The sequence below is a fragment of the Cnephaeus nilssonii genome, assembly GCF_951640355.1.
Source record: "Cnephaeus nilssonii genome assembly, chromosome: 14".
Taxonomy (NCBI): domain Eukaryota; kingdom Metazoa; phylum Chordata; class Mammalia; order Chiroptera; family Vespertilionidae; genus Cnephaeus; species Cnephaeus nilssonii.
Genome location: NC_137085.1, coordinates 60866082 through 60884759, shown reverse-complemented (window position 1 = coordinate 60884759; position 18678 = coordinate 60866082).

Genomic DNA, 18678 nt, shown 5'->3' with positions numbered 1-18678 from the left:
AGGAGTTATGTTTTCCTTTGGGGTCTTTGTAACTGAATTTTTTTTAATGTTGATTCATCTGTATTTCTGTTACTCACATTATGTCCAACTTGAAAAGACCTTGATCTGACTTCTATTCAATTAAGTTTTACTGCTTTGTACTCTAAAGCCAAACCATAACTATAAACCTAGAAGAAAAGTTATGGCTGAAAAACAGAACATCACAACATGTTAACTGCCCTCTTTCCATCATTTGGAAATCTCTAGCTGTGAGCCAAGAAGTTTCTGACCAGTAAATTTAATGGTCAATGTTGAGAGCTTCCTTGTTATATTTTAGTCTAACGTTTTTGTTCACCAAGATGACGACTTTTGAAGGATAACTGAAAGCCTGATAGAAAATAACACAGGAATATTTTTGATAACCTACTGGAGTATAGTCAAATAATATGGTTTCATGTCCTGGTTCTGATCCTTGCAACCAATGTAACCCTGAGGGAAGTCAAATAATCTCTTTGAGCATTAGTTTTCTCATCTGAAAAAAAGGATAATAATATTTACCTCAGACGGTTTTGAGAGTTTAAGACCGTGCTTTGAAAAGTGTTATGAACTAAACTAATAAATGGATTAACATTTCTTTCAAATGAAAAACAAACAAACTCATCTTAAGTAGTAATAATGAAGTTATACATAATTGAATTGTCATAATCAAGAATGTATTTTGTGCAAACAAGTGCTCTATCCAAGCATATGATTGGTTTCATATATCCAGATTATGGGGCCAATGGGACAAATGCAAACATTTATTTCCATTTATCTCCTTGTGAGCAAATGCAATTTCCCTCTACTGTTTTCCCACAGCACCAACTCTGACCAGCCATCTCACAAATCACTGGTGTCTGGTTACCAAGACTGTGTGGATCTGGCAAGTCTACCCCTTCTACAAAAGAGAGGCGCTGAAGACATAAACTCCTTTACTGATAAGTCATATGTGCTATGTTCATGCCAGTAAAACAAAATACTTTGTCAGGTACACCAAAAGGCCAGGGATATGGTCACTAATATTTATAGATAATTATAATCCTATCTAATAAAAGAGTAATATGCAAATTAACCATCACTCCGCTACACTTACAAGCCATGCCCACCAGTCAATCAGGAGCGAGTATACAAATTAACCCAACCAAGATGGCTGCGGCCACGGAGTGAACAGGAGGCTTGGGTTTTCCCAGCAATGGAGGAAGCCAAGCTTTCCACACACCCTGGTGGGCCAAGGCCTCCACTCAAGGCTACAAAGTTTCAATTATAGAAGATAAATAAATCCCATATACTAGGGCCTCCGCTTGGATCACTGGGGGGGGCGTGGCCGGCCTGCAAACCACCAAAGACCTCTCGCCCAGGCTGCCCCACGCCCCAAGGGAACCCCCACCCTGATTCGGGACACCCTTCAGGGCAAACCAGCTGGCCCCCACCCGTGCACCAGGCCTCTATCTTCCTATCTAATAAAAGAGTAATATGCAAATTGACCATCACTCCAACACACAAGATGGCTGCCCCCATTTAGACACAAGATGGCCACCACAAGATGGCCAGTAGGGGAGGGCAGTTGGGGGGGCCCAGTCCTGCAAGGGAGGGCAGTTGTGGGTGATCAGGCCAGCAGGGGAGGGCAGTTGGGAGGGACCAGGCCTGCAAGGGAGGGCAGTTGGGGGCGATCAAGCCTACAGGGGAGGCCAGTTAGTAGTGACCAGGCCGGCAGAGGAGGGAAGTTGGGGGTGACCGGGCCTGAAGGAAGGGCAGTTGGGGGGAACCTAGGCCTGCAGGGGAGGGCAGTTGTGGGGGACCAGGCCTGCAGGGGAGGGCAGTTAGGGGTGACCAGGCCTGCAGGGGAGGACAGTTAGGGGTGACCAGGTCGGCAGGGGAGGGCAGTTAGGGGCAAACAGGATGGCAGGGGAGTGGTTAGGGGGTGATCAAGCTGGCAGGCAGAAGAGATTAGGGGCAATCAGGAAGGCAGGCAGGCGAGCAGTTGGGAGCCAGCAGTCCTGGATTGGAGAGGATGCAGGCTGGGCTGAGGGACACACACCCCCGTGGATGAATTTCATGCACCAGGCTTCTAGTCCTATATAATAAAAGGCTAATATGTAAATCGACTGAATGGTGAAGCAACTGGTCGCTATGACATGCACTGACCACCAGGGGGCAATACTCAATGCAGGAGCTGCCCCCTAGTGGTTAGTGTGCTCCCACAGGGAAAGCACCGCTCAGCCAGAAGCCCTGAGCCGGGCTCATGGCTGACTAGTGCAGCGGCAGTGTTGGGAGCCTCTCCCACCTCAGTGGCAGCACTAAGGATGTCCGACTGTTGGCTTAGGCCCACTCCCCATCAGTCAGACATCCCCCTAGGGCTCCTGGACTGCAAGAGGGTGCAGGCCGGTCTGAGGGATGCCCCCTAACCCCTGAGTGCATGAATTTTGTGCACTGAGCCTCTAGTAATTTATAAATGATAAAAACTGTCACATTCTCAAATTTAGTCTTTTTTAAATGATAGCATTAAAAATGGCATGAGCAATTTAGATATTCACTGAGAATATGAATCTTCTTATAAAAATATGTATGATGCATACACATATATATACATACACTTGTATGTTTTGTTCAATTGGGTGAACAAATAAGTTACTTATGATTTTAAAATTATGTCGTTAATATCCATTGTAGGTTAGAAATGTAAATCAGTGCTCTAGAGAGAGAAAATTTCTCCCAATGCCACCAAAAAGAACTAAGGGAAATGACTCTCTCCAAATAATTTAAGATGACTTACAGAGAATATACTGCTGTAATAGAGAAAGATTTGTTGTTTCCATTTCATTTGAAAAAAAGGGGGAAAAAAAGAAAAATATACTTTCTTTGTTCATTAGGGTTACTCAAGGACACATGTCACATACTGGCATTCCATGCAGGAATGAAGTCATATGCCTACATCTATCCCTAGGTCTTAATGCCACCCAATCAAGCTTTAAAAAAACAAGAAAGGTTGAATTGCCTGAAATTATGTCATGTACCCTTGCTTTGATTGGCAGCAGATTTAATAGTGGAGGATAAAGAGCTGATTTCCACTTAGATGTATTCAACGGGGATGCTCCCAAATTAGAAAACTTTTGGATACCAATGAGCCAAAAAATTTCACATTACTTATTACATAATTAATTTGATAAGAAAAGGATAAACAGACACTAGGCGACCTTTAAGTGACTAATCCCAGCATCTATTCGTCTGCTTATAAAATTGGGACTAGAACATTGTGTGGCAGATAGTATTTTGCAGATATTTCCCATCCCCATCCTTGTCAAACAATGTGACCTTGACACTTATCTCATTGATAGTTGAGTATTTTCCTCCACTTGAATCTGAAAGAAATACTTATTTATTTGCTTATATATTTATCCAGTCAGCCAATCAGCTATTCATCCATCCATTAATGCATATATACAGTACACAGTTTGCCTTTTGTTTCTTGGGGGGGAAAATAGACACTATATCAAATGCCAGGCTTCTTGCTAAATATGTTAGCTAATTTAAATCTCACAATTTCCTTTTTGATGGATACTATTCCCATTTTACATATGACTGTTTTGAGGTAGATACCTTCTAGATTGTGTCTGGTTCTTTTTAGAATTTGGACACTAAATCTCAATTTCCAAACATTTAAATGCTCCACGTATCTGCTATCTCCAAGATAGCATAGCAGTATAGTGGAGCGGTAAGAGCATAAATTCTGTAGTTGGTATGTCAAGGTTCAAATCCTGGCTTCTACCCCTTAAAATGTGTGACCATGTGCAAATCTCTTAATCTTGCCCTATCTCAGTTTTCTCATTTTTAAATCATAGATGATAGCAGTACCCCCACTGAAGGGTTGTTATAAAAATCACACATATTAATATTTGTAAGATGCTTAGAATAGTGCCTCCAAATAGTTGAGCACTATATTAATTATTTATGTCTAAAATGTTAAAAATACAATAAAATGTACTTAACCCTCTCATGCTATATTTTTTTCCTTTAGTTTTATCTAATTTTTAATTTGTGAATCACATCATGGAAATTTAGCGGAAGAAGTAGCATTTCCTCTTTTGCTCTCCCATAGAACACTTGATCCATAGATCTTTAAAGGGTTCATTATGGGACGATAAAGGGCTTGATGCAGGTGGAAAATGTGTAGGTGAATGGAAAGGAGTTTAATGAGCACCTGAACTTATCAGTATATTCAGATCTGCAACAGTCCTAGCCCTCAACTATCTCATATCTAGCTTGATATATTCATAATTGATAATGTCGCTTTTTAGCAGAATGCTTCAAATGTGCTGAGGGTGAGCAAAAACGACATTAATTCATTGAGGTAGTAGAAGGAAAATTACGTAGAGGACTAAGTCAATGCAATTATGGTCAGGAAGGGAGGCAATATTAATCAGAGTTGCTGACTGGCCTATGGACTGTATCTGTTGTGGGAATCTGTGTAATTCAGCACTTCATTCAGTTTCCTCACGGTGATACAATTTCATCAGTCCTGTCTTCTCATGGCCACATATTCTGTGCTGTGCAATCGGAGATCTCAATGTAATCACTCAGCTATGCCCTACCAGGACCTGGCTCTGCTCTCTGGAGCCCTCACGGAACTGAGGCAGCCTAAGAATAGCAAAAGGCTCCAACTGTGAGGATTCCACCCAGGACAATGGGCCAGGGTCTGGGAGAGGAAAGCAGCAACCCTCATGCATATACAGTAGCAGATGGAGATAAAGCACTTTCACTATGGGGAACCAGGAAGAGCCGACAAGGCTGGCTGTAGAGAACTCAGGTGGGAGAAATGAGAGTAGAAATGGAGACCAGGGCAAGGAAATGAAGTAAAATAGAGACTGCCTTTGTGAAGAGAGTGAAAAGTACAGCTAACTAAAGGTAGGAGAATACAGAATGCCCCCGAAAGTTGTTCTCTCCTCAAAGTTTGTTTGTGTTCCTCTATTGTGTCACTTTCACAAGGTGTCCTGTTGCCTCTCTAGGGTGTGATCATAGGTAGGGCAGAGCAGTGGCCAACAGGTAGTTATTTGTAGGACAGAAGGGTGGGGGGAGGTAGGGAGGTTAGTAGGGACTTACAGTAAGAAGGGAAAATCTAAAGGCAAGAAGAGGACAGTGAAGCTGAGCAGATATTAGCAAATCACTAACTAGAATGATATGAGACAAGATGGCTAGCAGGCATAGGAAAGCCTCACTTGCTCTAATTTGAAATATTTCATTTAGTTTCAAACATTTCCTATCCAGTGAAACTCAAATGCTGAGTTCCTACTTTTAAAAAAAAGTAGAGGTAGTTAGGGAGGATGAAATCCATGTGTTTCTGATTCATTTACACAAATCTCATTGAAATTCAGCTCAGTGTAGGGAGATTGAATGTCATATATGCCCATGCACAGCATAGTAATCATTTTAAGCCATTTTTGACGCTCCAGGAAGTCTGCAAGCATAAACAGTATGAAGCCCCAAAGGCCTAACTGTGCCGCCTGAAAGAGAAAGCCAAAAATATCTGAAAGAGGGTCTACATTTCCAAATTCAACAGTCTGCCGTGAAGAATCCAAGGGTATTTTATGATGTCCGGGAGTCCAGGAAGTGGCAGTCGTGGCAGGACAAGTGGGAACAAAGGAGAGTTCTCAGCAGCAAATGTTACAAGGGAGAGTTAAGAGAAGAAAAGGAGCAAAATCCAAATGGAGGAGAGAGTGAGGCTCTATCGGAAAGTATTTGGAAGTGTATTAAAGCAAAGAAAAAAAAACAAAAAAACAGAAACCATGGGGACAAAAGGAGTTAGAAACATATCCAGCCTTTAATGACTAAAGCTTCACAACTGCAGTGTTGTGAAGTGCAATTATTTATGTCAGTGCCTCTTTCTATTTTACACACTGGTTCCGATACAGCCAGTGCAGACACACTTTCCATACTTCAAATAACCTAATAGCTTCCATGTCGTTGGGGAGATAAGCAATAAACACAGGAGGAGATTCAAGGACGAGTTCAGATTCTGATTTGAGCAATCGCAAAAGTTGTTGGTTATAAGGGCCTTAATGTTCTTATTTCCCCACCCTCCAAAAAAAAATGTATATATTGAAGCCCTATTCCCCAATGTAATGGGATTTGTAGGTAGAGCCTTTGAGAAGTAATTAGGTTTGGATGAGTGCATAAGGGTGAGACCCTTATGATGGGTTAGTGTCCTTATAAGAAGAGGAAGAGACTGGACTTCACTCTTTCTTCGCTGTATGAGGACACAGTGTGATGAGAAAGTGACCATCTGCAAGCCAGGAAAAGGATTCTCACCAGAACCCCAACCATGCTGACACCGTGGTCTTAGACTGTCAGCCTCCAGAAGTGTGGGAGATAAATCTCTGGTGTTTAAGCCAACCAGTCTATGATATTTTGTCATGGTAGTCTGATGAGACAGTGATAATTAACTCCGTGATTCTTTACTGAGATAGGGAAGAGCAGACATGTTCCTTTTGAGTTGGCTAAGATGCATCCATCCATGTGGAGATGTTAAAGAAGTGATTGGTATATACATTCAGGTACCATCAACATAGCGAATCAATAATATTGAAACCATGCAAGTAGTTGAAAACTTCACGTAATAGTAGCTAATACTAGTATAGATTGAATGCTGCAATGTGTCAGGAACTATTTTAAGCACTTGATATGGATTATCTCATTAATCCTTACAATAACCCTTCGAGCTAGGAACAGTTGTCATCCTGAGTTTACATTTGAGAAAACAGGGGATTAAAGGATTCTTCTCAGTGAAACCAAATCATCCCAGAAATAAAGAGCATGAGGGGTCGCCTAGTGAGTGATGAATCCCCTGCCTCCCATACTAAGAGCGTAAAACCAGCTCTCCAGTGTTTCACTCTTACATATGTTAACAGAATGCCAAAGATTACCAGACATTTCAGAAATTCTCCAAAATGCAATACAAAGACCCAGACAAGAAAATTGGTGGGAGGTTATGTAAAATTTTTAAAAAGAAGAAAGAAAACAGTAACAGAGATCAGAGTGCCTTTGTCTTATTTATGGTTTAGTATAGAGTAACTTTTAGTAAAGCTTTAATGTGTGCTACACTGAGATGAATGCATTGCAGTTGTTGGCAATACTATTCTTTCTATGTCCATTATGTCAAGTTTGTTAATCATATTGTTCCGTTTGGGAATCATGTTGTTCACATCTTCCTATCCATACTGTTGTCTGTCCTATCAATTATTCAGATGGATAAATGTCCTAGGGTTTCTATTATTGTCCATTTCTTCTTTTACTTCTGTCAACTTTCATTTATGTAATTCTAAAGGTTTATGGTAAGTATACAAAAAATTAGACTGACCTCTAATACTGATTAATATGTTATCATTATGAAGTATTCTCTTTATTTTTAATAATGCCTTTTGCTTGATATTATTATTATTTTGATTAGTATTTGCATGGTATACCCTTTTCTATCCTTTTACATTTAAACTATTTTGATCTTGTTTTCTCTGTGTTATTAGTAAACAGCATATTGCTGAGGTTTGTGTTTTTAGCTACTTTGATCATCTTTATCTTTTAGTAGGTACATCAGTCCATTTACAGTTAATGTGATTAGGGATTAAATCTATAATCTCACTATGTGCTTTCTAATATTTATTCTTTTACATATTTGTTTTACCTTTTCTTCTCTTATTTTGATTATTAAAAAAGTTTTCCATTTTTCTGTTAACTTAAAAGTCATATATCCTTTTATTATTTTTTGTTCAAGTTGTTCTTTTTCTATTTTCAATCACTATAACATGACAATAAGTAGCAGAACACAAAGCAAGTGAATAGGTTTCAGCTTTGTATCAGTTGCATCTCAGGGTGTATGTTGTCAGTGAAAATTTTAAGTCAGACCCACCTATATAATGGGCTCTAATATTTACTTGTATTTTCCTGGACAATGTAGTCACTTCCTTGAGTTTCTTCACTTGTGCAATAAGGTTGATGTAGAATTATAACCTTCAACTCCATAATAAACTAATGGGGTTGGTGTAAAGTGAGATAATGTTTGAAAAGCATCAAACACTGATTTTAACACATGGTAACCATTAGGTTTCTATTCTCCCCTTTCTTTTTCTAAGCTGATTCCTGATCATAGTGAAAGACAAAACCCTGGATTCTTAGAGTCAAGTAGACCTGAAAAGTTAAATTACTTTGTAAATGGCTGGCCTTATTTATTTTACATTGATTCAATTAGCTTCAAATTTTAAAAGGGACAATTCTGATATGGGAACCAAGTTGTGTGTGTGTGTGTGTGTGTGTGTGTGTGTGTGTGTGTGTGAATGTGCACACATATGCTTATGTCAGTTCTTGGCTTGTTGATACCAGGTATGTTCCCTGCCCCTTTCCTGCTCTGCTTGGTCCTGTATGGTGACTAATAACGGAAAGCTGCCTTTCCCAGCATCCCCTGTCAGCTGGTTTCTTGCTAGATTGTGGGCAGAAGGAAGGAAGAAGATGGAGTGCTTTCCCCTCTCTCTTTGCATCTGGAACCATCTCCCCTCGTGGCTGCGTCCATGCCATTGCTCAGATGGCCTCTGAACAGATGCAGTACATTTCTAGCTTCCACTTGGTGATTTCTCCCTCTGGTCTCTGGTAAGCCTCCTTTAATTCCTCCAGTTTAGAATGGCAGCAACTTCCTCATATTGCTAATCTCTGGATGTTTCCATGTCACCCATGTGACTTCTCAAGTATTCCTTCATATTTATAACCTGTCACCCTCTTGTATAAATACTTACTGTGGCTTCAGTTTTCCTGATTGTGCCATGATCGAAACCATGTGAGAGGTTGTATGTGTATGTTTGTGTGTGTGTGTGTGTTTTGTGTGTGTGTGTGTGTGAGAGAGAGAGAGAGAGAGGTTATATATTTAGGGGTAAGTTAAAGTAGAGTCACCCACTTTAACTGTGGCTTCCTATGCACTGCCAAAAAATGAAGGCTGCTAACATCCCCATTCAGTGAAGGATGACACCATGAATTGATGAACAGTTTCATAGGCTCAAACATACAGTTCTTGATTGATTGATATGATGGTTCTGGAACAATAACTATTATAAATAGAAAATAGTCCCTTTTCTGCTTGAACTATCCCCTCATTCTCTGAAAGAAAATAGAATTTGATGTTCATCCTAATATTGTTTCTATTGCTAGATAATCCCAGGGAAATCCTTGTTTTTCAATGACAGCTGTCATTTAAATGGGATAGAAGATCAATCCCAACAGTCACTGGACACCTGGGATTGCTGATAAAACATTATTAAATAGTTAAAAATAGGCCTGAGGTGGGGGAAAGTCCAAACTTAAATTATTCTGGGAGGATTGTTAGACCTTGTTTTGCTCCTTATAAAATTCTTTGACATTAGAAATACTGAGATCCTTGTTTAAAGACAAATGTACTGAGAGGAATCACATTAGAGAAGTCCATTTTTTTCTTTTAGGGATAGCTCTGTTAACTGGCATTTCCCTACCCAGGCGAAGCTGCGCTCATGTTTTATTTGTCTCAGTGCCCATTTCAGATTTTCACTTCCCTGTTTTGAATGTTGACTCCTTTAATTATTCTGTTATTCATTTGCCAAAAAGAACATTTTTCAGGCTAGCCTTGTGTTACTGTAAAACTTGAAGTGATCTCTCTAAATAATATCCTCTTTGACACATTACTGGCCTGTGTTGCTTTTCTTTTTTTTTCTTTTCTTTTTTTAAATCTAGGCCAATGTCGAAAAGCCTTCTCACCAATATAGAAAGATCGTAGTATATTTTATATGTTCTCTGGTGCTTCAGATGGTTAAAAGGCAAATGCCTATAATATTGCTTCCATGTTTGAATTGCCAAGCAAATTATACGTATTCAAAAGGGATGATCTAAGAATGCTGCCAAATGTTTCAAAATCAACAAATACTTAGCGAGCATCTATTATGTGCCAAGCACTATGCTAGGCACTCCAAGTATATAACAGTACGATGGAGATTATACTTAAGTGAATTACTGGAATCACTTAGCATTGTTCCAGGCATGTAGTTTTTGTTAATAATCTGGAGTCTTATGTCCAGATCCTGGGTTTTCCCAGCTCTAAGTAATCAAGTTGGGCTAAGCATCTATGCCACATGATTCTGCCCCAGCTATGTTCTCTTCCTATATTCCCCACTTCAACCTACCTTCTAACCAACCTATCGACTTTATTTTTATATTAGTACTATTATCTATCTACTAACTAACCTATCTATGTAACCTTGGTTTCAGTTACTGCTTTTAAGCCCCTTATCTTAATAATCATAATAGCTAACATTTAACCCAACTTTTACTCTTGCCAGGTACAATGCCAAGTGCTTTATGGGTATTATTTCATTGAATCCTATGCAATAGGTCCTATTGCCCTCCCTTTACTACGTATTAGAAACTGTAGTTTAGGGAGAATATGAACTGCGTGCAGAGCTACAAAGCTGCAGAACCAGGAATTGAAATCAGGGCAAGTTGACTCCAGAGGCTGTGTTCAGTGCTGGGCCATGCTGCCTGGGCCCTGGGGTCTTAATGTCAGCCCCACCTGTCGGCATCCCAGGTGGGGCAGATGCTATTTTGGATTTTGGTCTGAGAGGTTCTTGCTAACCATGGCCTCTCCAGAATTTGAATGCTAAGAACTAACCTTACGGAAGATAAGAGATCAACCAAAGGACTTGTATACATGCATATAAACATAACCAATGAACGCAAAACTCTGGGGGGTGAGGGCATATATGGGAATGGGGTGGGGGGGGCAATGGTAAGATATGTACACATATAATATCTTAATAAAAAAAATGAGAAAAAAAAAAGAACTAAACTTACAAAACTGTGGTGAGGGACCGCAATCCCATAAGAAGCAGAGGCTTCCTAAGTGGCCTCCCTGGTTGTTGCATGTGGACATTGAGATGAGGAATTAAAGAAATAAAAAGAGTCCCGAATTTTATCGGAAAGGAGATAGACAGGATCACACCCTGGAGATTTACTGTGAAGACACACTGTTTTAAGAAGAGAGAAAACTAAGAAATTGCAAGGCAGTAAGTGAGGTCAAATAGCAGATGAGACTCTGGGAACGGAAGTAGAGAGTGGAGACTACTGCAAAGTAGCTTTCCTCTCTCTCACCAGGGGTGATATAGGCTGCTTCTCAGCTTGCAAATTCTTTCTCTCTTTCTAAAGATTGTGGAGGTTCCGTTGTAACTCTTTGGGTGTTCTCTTTTTCCTTTACTGCCCCCCTCAATTACCATCCAGTACTTGCTCAGCTGTAACCACGTAAATCCTGAGCAGCATTCCCAGCAGGAAAAATGCTGTTCCTGCCCAGAGGACATATGGCTTCAGACAAAGACGGGCTCAATTTGCATTTCTGTTGACAGCCCATTTTAAGTGCCCATGAAAAAGCCCTTGGTGCTGCCATCCTGGCTGAAGGTCCGGCTTTGTTCGCCTAAGTACTTCCTTACTCTGTGGCTCACAGTCACCAGATGCAACAGAGAAACCTGCTGGGTCAGCCCTTTCCTTTCCTGTTCTTTCCTCTCTTTTTTCCAGAAGCGATTAGACATATGGAGATGGATGCAAACAAGCCTCCTTTTGAGATACTTCCTGGCCACTCCACACAGTGGGCACTTGTCTTTACCCCTTCGTTCTTGGCCATTCATCCTCAGTGCCTTGGCTCTGAAAACGTGTTGGTTAGCACCATGAATGGTGCCTTTCAGATAGAACAAGGTGGAGGACATTGCCCACACCAGAATTATTCTCAGGAGAGGAGCGTTGTCAATATTGGGAAAGACTTGATATGATAGCAACTGGGAGCCTGTCTAGCCTGGAGGTGAGTGGACCTGTTCCTTGCTGCTCGCTAAGGCACAGGCCCTTGGCACAAGCTGTTCTCTCCACTTGTGGGAAGCATGACCCCAGGGCCAGCATACTAGCTTTAAACTCCATTACTCACTGTCTCTGTGACCTCAGGCAAGTTTTTAACCTCTTGCACCTTGATTTTCTCACCTGTGTAATTGGGCATAATGATAGTAGTTTCATCCCAGGGTCGTGTGAGAATGAAATGAGGATTATGTAAAGCAAACAGAATAATGTGTGGCACGTAGGAATGGCATGTAATTGTTCCTTTTTATGTCTTCCTTAACCATGTCAATCCTCACCCTTCCTTAGGATCCCTGGGTAAGTGTCACTTCCTGGAGGAAACCTCCCACCTTACTTTGCTACACGTTCTCCGAGAAACCTCTCCTACTTTGCAATCATATGTTTCTGAATGAACTCAGTGTATACCTGTCTTCTCCACTGGGCTGTGAGCTCCCTTTGATTGTTATATACTCAGTGCCTGGCACAGTGTCTAGCACATTCTAGGTTCTTAACAAACTCTTGCCAAATACAAGAGTAAATGATCCATAGAGCAACTAAATCAGTAATTTTTGTCTAATCAACAAAAATGCACTGAGCACATGCTCTATACCAGGCTTTGTGCTAGGAGCTGGACAGAGATGGAAAAGATGGTTCCTGCCCTCAAAACACCCAGTCCGAGCTCAATGACCATGAATCAGGTAAATCGCAGCACACTGCGATGAAGCCTGTAGACGGCATGTGTCCACCGTGTGCAAGTTGTCCTAACAACAACCAGGTAGGAGTTGTTGGGATAATTTTTGCTTCACTGAATATTATGAAAGCCTAATGTGTTACTAGTAGATGTATGTGTGGTGGCATGAGGGCCTGTACACAAACAAATAAAGCAGAACAATCAGGAGAATTCTAATTGTGTAGTCAAAAAATAAAAATTTGGGTTTCTTTGGAGTATAGCTTTGTAGTTCCACATCAGTTTTCTCTTATGATCTTCTGGGTACTTGCACAATTTTTATCCCCAGTGCAATAGATGGGAGAGAACTTTCTCAAGAACCCAGTGAAGACCTAAGTCCAGACTTCTCCTCCTAGACCAACTGGCCTCTTGGGACCCAGCAAACGGAATTTGGCTTGGGGAAGAGATGCGTGAGCATGCCTGAGCATACCCTGCCTCGAAGTGTTAAGCGAGCCCAATGCTCCTTGCCCTCCACAGCTCTGTAGCGGCTCAGGATCCTGCTCTCACAAGTCCTGCTCCTGCCAGGGCCAGAGATGGTAGGCTTCCCCTCTGTGACTTTAGCCCATTAGGCCCTAAAGGCCTTTCTGCTAAAGCTTAGCATATTGCCTTAGTCACTTTGGGCTGAAAATAGCAAAGGACACCATGGACTGGGTGGCTTAAATAACAAACACTTCTTTCTCGAAGTTCTGGAGGCTGGAAGTCCAAGTTCAGGGGCCAGCATGGTTGGGTTTTGGGGAGGGCCCTCTTTTGGATTGAAGACTGCTCACTTCTCACTGTATCCTCACATGTGGAAGGTGAGGTAGCTAGCTCTCTGACCGCTTCTTACAAGGGCAGTAATACCATTCATTGGGGTTCCACCCTCGTGACCTAATTACCTCCCAAAGGCTCTACCTCCTAATACCATCCCCTTGGGATTAAGGTTTCAGTGTATGAATGGGGAGGAGGAGAGGACACAAACATTCAGTCCATAACATATATTGCCCATTACTGAAGTAAGGGGTGTTGGGAGACCTCTCCAATGAGTCCTTGGACCCAGAAGGAAGTCTGCAACATTTCACTCCTACCTGGAAGAAGGGGGACCTCCTCCCAGAACTCAGTCCCCAAGGGTTAGGCAATTTTGGTTCTTCTCTTTCTTCAGGGACCTTAGGGGTTGTAGAACTTAACAATTGGCTCCAAAAGTGCTCCCCAGTGTTGCATTCAGAAGGCTCAAATGTCCCTTATACAAATGGAATCCCCGATGCCTTCTCAATTTCCCAGAGCTCTGCAGGGGGCGAGCTTAGTTCTGATGTCTCCTTGGTCACTATCCTTAAATTAGCTCGAGCTTTTCCTTTCACTGACACCACAGATTTACACCATCTCTTCCTTGTTCACTATATAAATATGCTCAGAGGCTGCCCTCAAGATCATGCTGGACTAGTGGAGCACTAGTTGGAGATGCCCAGAGCTGTGCCCTCTTGACCCCAGCCAATTCCTGTCACCGTCTGCCCACCAGGGACAGGGGCACCCCTCGGGGCCACACTTGCCAAGCCAGGAAGCACAAACAAATGCCCCACCACAAAACAACGGGCTCCTCACAGTAAGTGCCAGACTCCCCTCCTTTGTCTCAGCATCATGCTCAGAGCTGCTGTGGCCAAAGTACTGAGTCTGGCACCTGAGGAGGAATGGGGGGGGGGGGGGCGGGGGCGGGGGACTCTCGGCAGCCAGCCTACCTGTCAAGCGCTTCTGGGATTAGGAGTGCCCATTGCCAGCACTCCCCCTGGAAGAACTTGATGGGTGGGCATCTTGCCAAGCGGCAGAGCTCAAAGCCCTTCTGTGCATGTGCTTCTCAGACCCCCAACTGGCTACTTAGCCATTTGGCCAGATACCAATGTTTCCAGCAGTGTTTTTGAACCCCACCCATCGTTGGCTTGGCTGGATTGAGCAGACCCACTATCAAATACTATCCATTTTCCTTCATATGCATGAGGCTGACCCTGAAGCAGTTTGTTGGGTTGGGTCCATGCCTTTCCCCTGCCCTCACTGCCCCCTCTCTCCCCACCAACGGTTTTGATGATACAAGGCTGGTTTTGTTCTTTTGAAACAAAGCCTCTGTTCTGGGTGGATGTTCCAAGTCAGAAAGCCTGGTTGTGTTTAGCCCAGGCCATTGGCTGGGCATTCACATGCTTTTTGTATTTGGTAAGTGACAGTATTTGCAAAAGCTGATTGCCACAGCAGGCGGAACAGAGACAAGACTAGCAAAAACATGTGTCGGTAACATATGCTGTAGTCTTTTCTTCTTTGCTTGGAGGACTGACACTTCCTACAGGAAGAAGTAATTATTTCGCATGTGCATAGATGACACTGGAGTAAAAAAGCGTGGGGAGGGGCTGCTGTATACATGAAAGAAATCTCTTTCTCTCACACCCACACACACACGCACACACCTCATGCTCACAACCTTTAGATGTTGCTTCTTCTAAAAACCTAAGTGTCCTAAACATTTAGAAATGTCTTTTGTGGGAGAGAATAAAAGCACCACCTTGAGAGTTAAGCTGGTGTTCAAGTCCTATCTCCCAATCTTATAGGCTGTGTGACTCAGAGAAAATGATTACACCTGTACACTTCACCTGCCACCAGTGGCCAAAAGACTTAACTCTCCGGTTTGTTTTGAGAATGAAACAACCAAATGCATGTGGAAAGCACCTCGAATGGCTCTGAGTACATTCCTCCTCTCCCTTCCCCAGCTCTCCTTTCCCCAGCTCAGCTTGCCAGGAGGGACGATAGTGAGGAGTCCTGATGTTTGACTTGACTTGCATCTTCAATGATGAGTAGACGCCATGGGGAACACTGGGCAACCCCTGGATAGTTCTGGAACCACTTAGAACCTCCGGACTTCGTATATTTTCACACAGCCACAAAGAACAAGTCTGAAAGTGGGACTCGGGGAAGCTGACCAAAACAGAACTCAAATTCTTGTCCTTTAAGCAAGTTTTGCCTCCGTCATTTGGTGGGAGTTCAAAGGAACCGGATGACGCACGTTGGGATGGAGCCGGCAAGGCCCTCTCATTGTCTTGCTGTCAGCTCTGAGCTCCTGGCAACGGCACGGCCAACATTTGATTCATTATTCCATCGTAACCCACCCTCGTTCCCACCCTAAACCTGGAATCATTCTGCACTGTATGCATTAGCATGTGTTCCTCTGGCTGCTTTTCACATTCCTCAAGAGCAAAATATCACTCAAACTTCTCACATTTACCTGTTTTTATTGTATATAGCATCAATATTTCTCTAAAGTAACAACAAAATTGTTCCATCTCTCTTGACTTAGACTCATGAGCTGGTAAGTGTTGGGTAAATCTGGACTGAATGAATGATGATAGCTTACATTTATTAAGCACATACTTTGTGCTAGGGATTGTGCCAAGCACATATTTAGAGACTTCAAAACAACTTTATGAGATACTTTCAACATATTATATAATTGAATGTTAGAAATGTTCAATAATCCTGGCAGTGTGGCTCCACGGTTGAGTGTCAACCTATAAACCAAGAGGTCACGATTGGATTCCTGGTCAGGGTACATGTCCAGGTTGCTGGCTCCATCCCCTCTAGCAGGCATGCAAGAAGCAATCAATCAATGATTCCCTGTCATCACTGATATATCTATCTATTTCTCTCCTTCTCCCATCCTTTCTGAAATCAATAAAAATATATTTTTAAAATATCTACACTAATAAAAGAGTAACATGCTAATTGACCATACCTTTGTGACACCCACTAGCCAATCAGTAGTGAGTATGCAAATTAACCCAACAAAGATGGAGGGTTAATTTGCATACACAGCTGCCAAGCGGCTGGGGGCGGGGCAGGATGCTTGCATCGTCACCATGGCGATGATGCAGGCGTTCCACACCACCCCAGCTGCTCCGGGCCTCTGGGCAGCGTGGGAAGGTGGAAAGGCAGCTCTGGGCCAGAGCAAAGGTGGTGCCAGCAGCCAGGGGAAGGAAGGCCCATTCTTGCATGAATCTTCATGCATACGGCCTCTAGTAAATAAATAAAAAGAAATGTAAAATCACTAGCCCCAATGTCACAAAGCTGGAAACATGGAGGACATGAGACTTGACTGCAAGTCAGCACAATATTTCATTTTGCCCTATTCTGAGTGAAGGATGGATGAATATTACACTTGAGAGAACTTTGTCAACATCCCCATATCGGTCACCCATGTTCCTTGCTATTTCTTCCCTACAGTTCTAGCCCTGCCCATCTCCTGGTGTCCGACAGACTTTTATCCTCATTTCTGTGACTTAGTGCCTACCTCATTCTTTAGCTAGGTCACCATTTTCTTCCCCTGAACCCAGTACCTCTGTTTTGCCAGCACAGAGCTCCAGTAAGCCACCTCTAGGTAGTGGAAATGTGCCTCCAATCCCAAGAACTGGGGTCTTGCTGCCAATTACCACAATGCCAACCCCTACTTGTCTGTTTCACCTGCTCTATAGTTGGATTACCTGTAGGAACATCTTTGTTATAGCACCTTCTGCCCATAGTGCCCCTCATTGTTCTTGCACCCTCCATATTCCTGATTTTACCCCAGACTGGACTTCCCTTTCCACCCTTTCATGCAACCCTTCCCCTAGTTGCCCCACTCCAGCCCAATTTCAGATTATAGCTCCTCCTGGATCTCACCAACACTCCTGAAATTAACCAGGACAAGCCCAGGTTATCTCTAGACATAGCAGAACCCATCTAACCCCCCTTCATTTGAACGGAAGGCCAAGGAAATTCAGGGATTTTGTCAAGGTCACAGAGGGACACCCACCAGAGCTAGGACTTAGGGGTCCAGCCTCTGGTTCAGCATCTTTCCACCACCCCATGCTGCTTCCTTTTCTCATTCTGTCTCTAGTTTCCTCTTGCTTTCCTTTTCTCCCTAGCCCACACCTTTTTAATTTAAGTTTTAACATCTGTTCTCTTTTAGTCCATTATTTCTGTGACATTTTATATTATGTTGAATTTCCATTTCCATTTAAGACCCACTCATTTTTTGTACTTAAAAAAACACATTCTGAGTCTGCTTTTAAAAAAATTTTTATATAACTTTTTAAAATTCAGTTTGATTCTTTCATTCTAGCACCTTTCTTGGCTTATCTTTCCTGCCTCCTCAGCAGCAGAAATTATTCTCTGCTTCCATGTGGTTTTTGCTCCTGTTATCCGTGCCCTATAATATCAGGCCTGTAATCTAACAATTCATTTTAGCTTATTATTTGTGAAATTCGTAGTTTTTAAATGCAAATGAGGAGACTGGTGGTTTTAGTTTAATTCCTGATTTTATATCGGAGAAAAGCCTTTTTTTCTAGTATCTATACTGATTCTACTGTGAAAGTGCCCCACACTCAGCATTTCTGAAACATGTTTTGTTGGGGCTTTTTTTCATGGGGCCACCTGCAATGGGCTCTGCATTCAGAGTCAGGCTGCCAGGCTTGGCCTTCCACCTCCGACCCTGCATAGTTCTAGCCTTAAAAGCAACCAAGGAACAGTCAAGGTCCTTACCGGTGTATTGGGCTCAAAGACACTTTTATAATGAAAAGGGTAATAGCTCATATTGCAGGTGCACTTATACTGTACTAGGTATAGGGCCAAGAACTTTACCTTGAATAGCTCGTTCATCTCTCACGACTTCCTAAGGGCTGTCTTCTCATTAAATCCATGTAACTGATGAAGTTGAATCTTAGAGTTTAAGGGACTTGTCCAAGTTTGGACAGCTAGTAAAAGGCAGAGCTGGTATTCAAGTGCTGGAAAGCCTAGTCCAGAGCCAGTCCCCCTAATTATACAAGAATGCTTTGGGGAGACTCAATTTTAAATAGTTTACCATATTTTGGAGTTAAGATGAGCCCAAGGGGCCGTAACCCTGAAGGATCCAGCCTTTATATTACCAGACAATGGAGAATTATCACGTTTGTTCCATATTTTGAGACCTAGCCTTTTAATTGGGTGATATTACATCCTACCTAATAAAAGAGCAATATGCAAATTGACCACACCTTCGCTATGCCCAAGCCACGCCCACCAGCCAATCAGGATGAGTA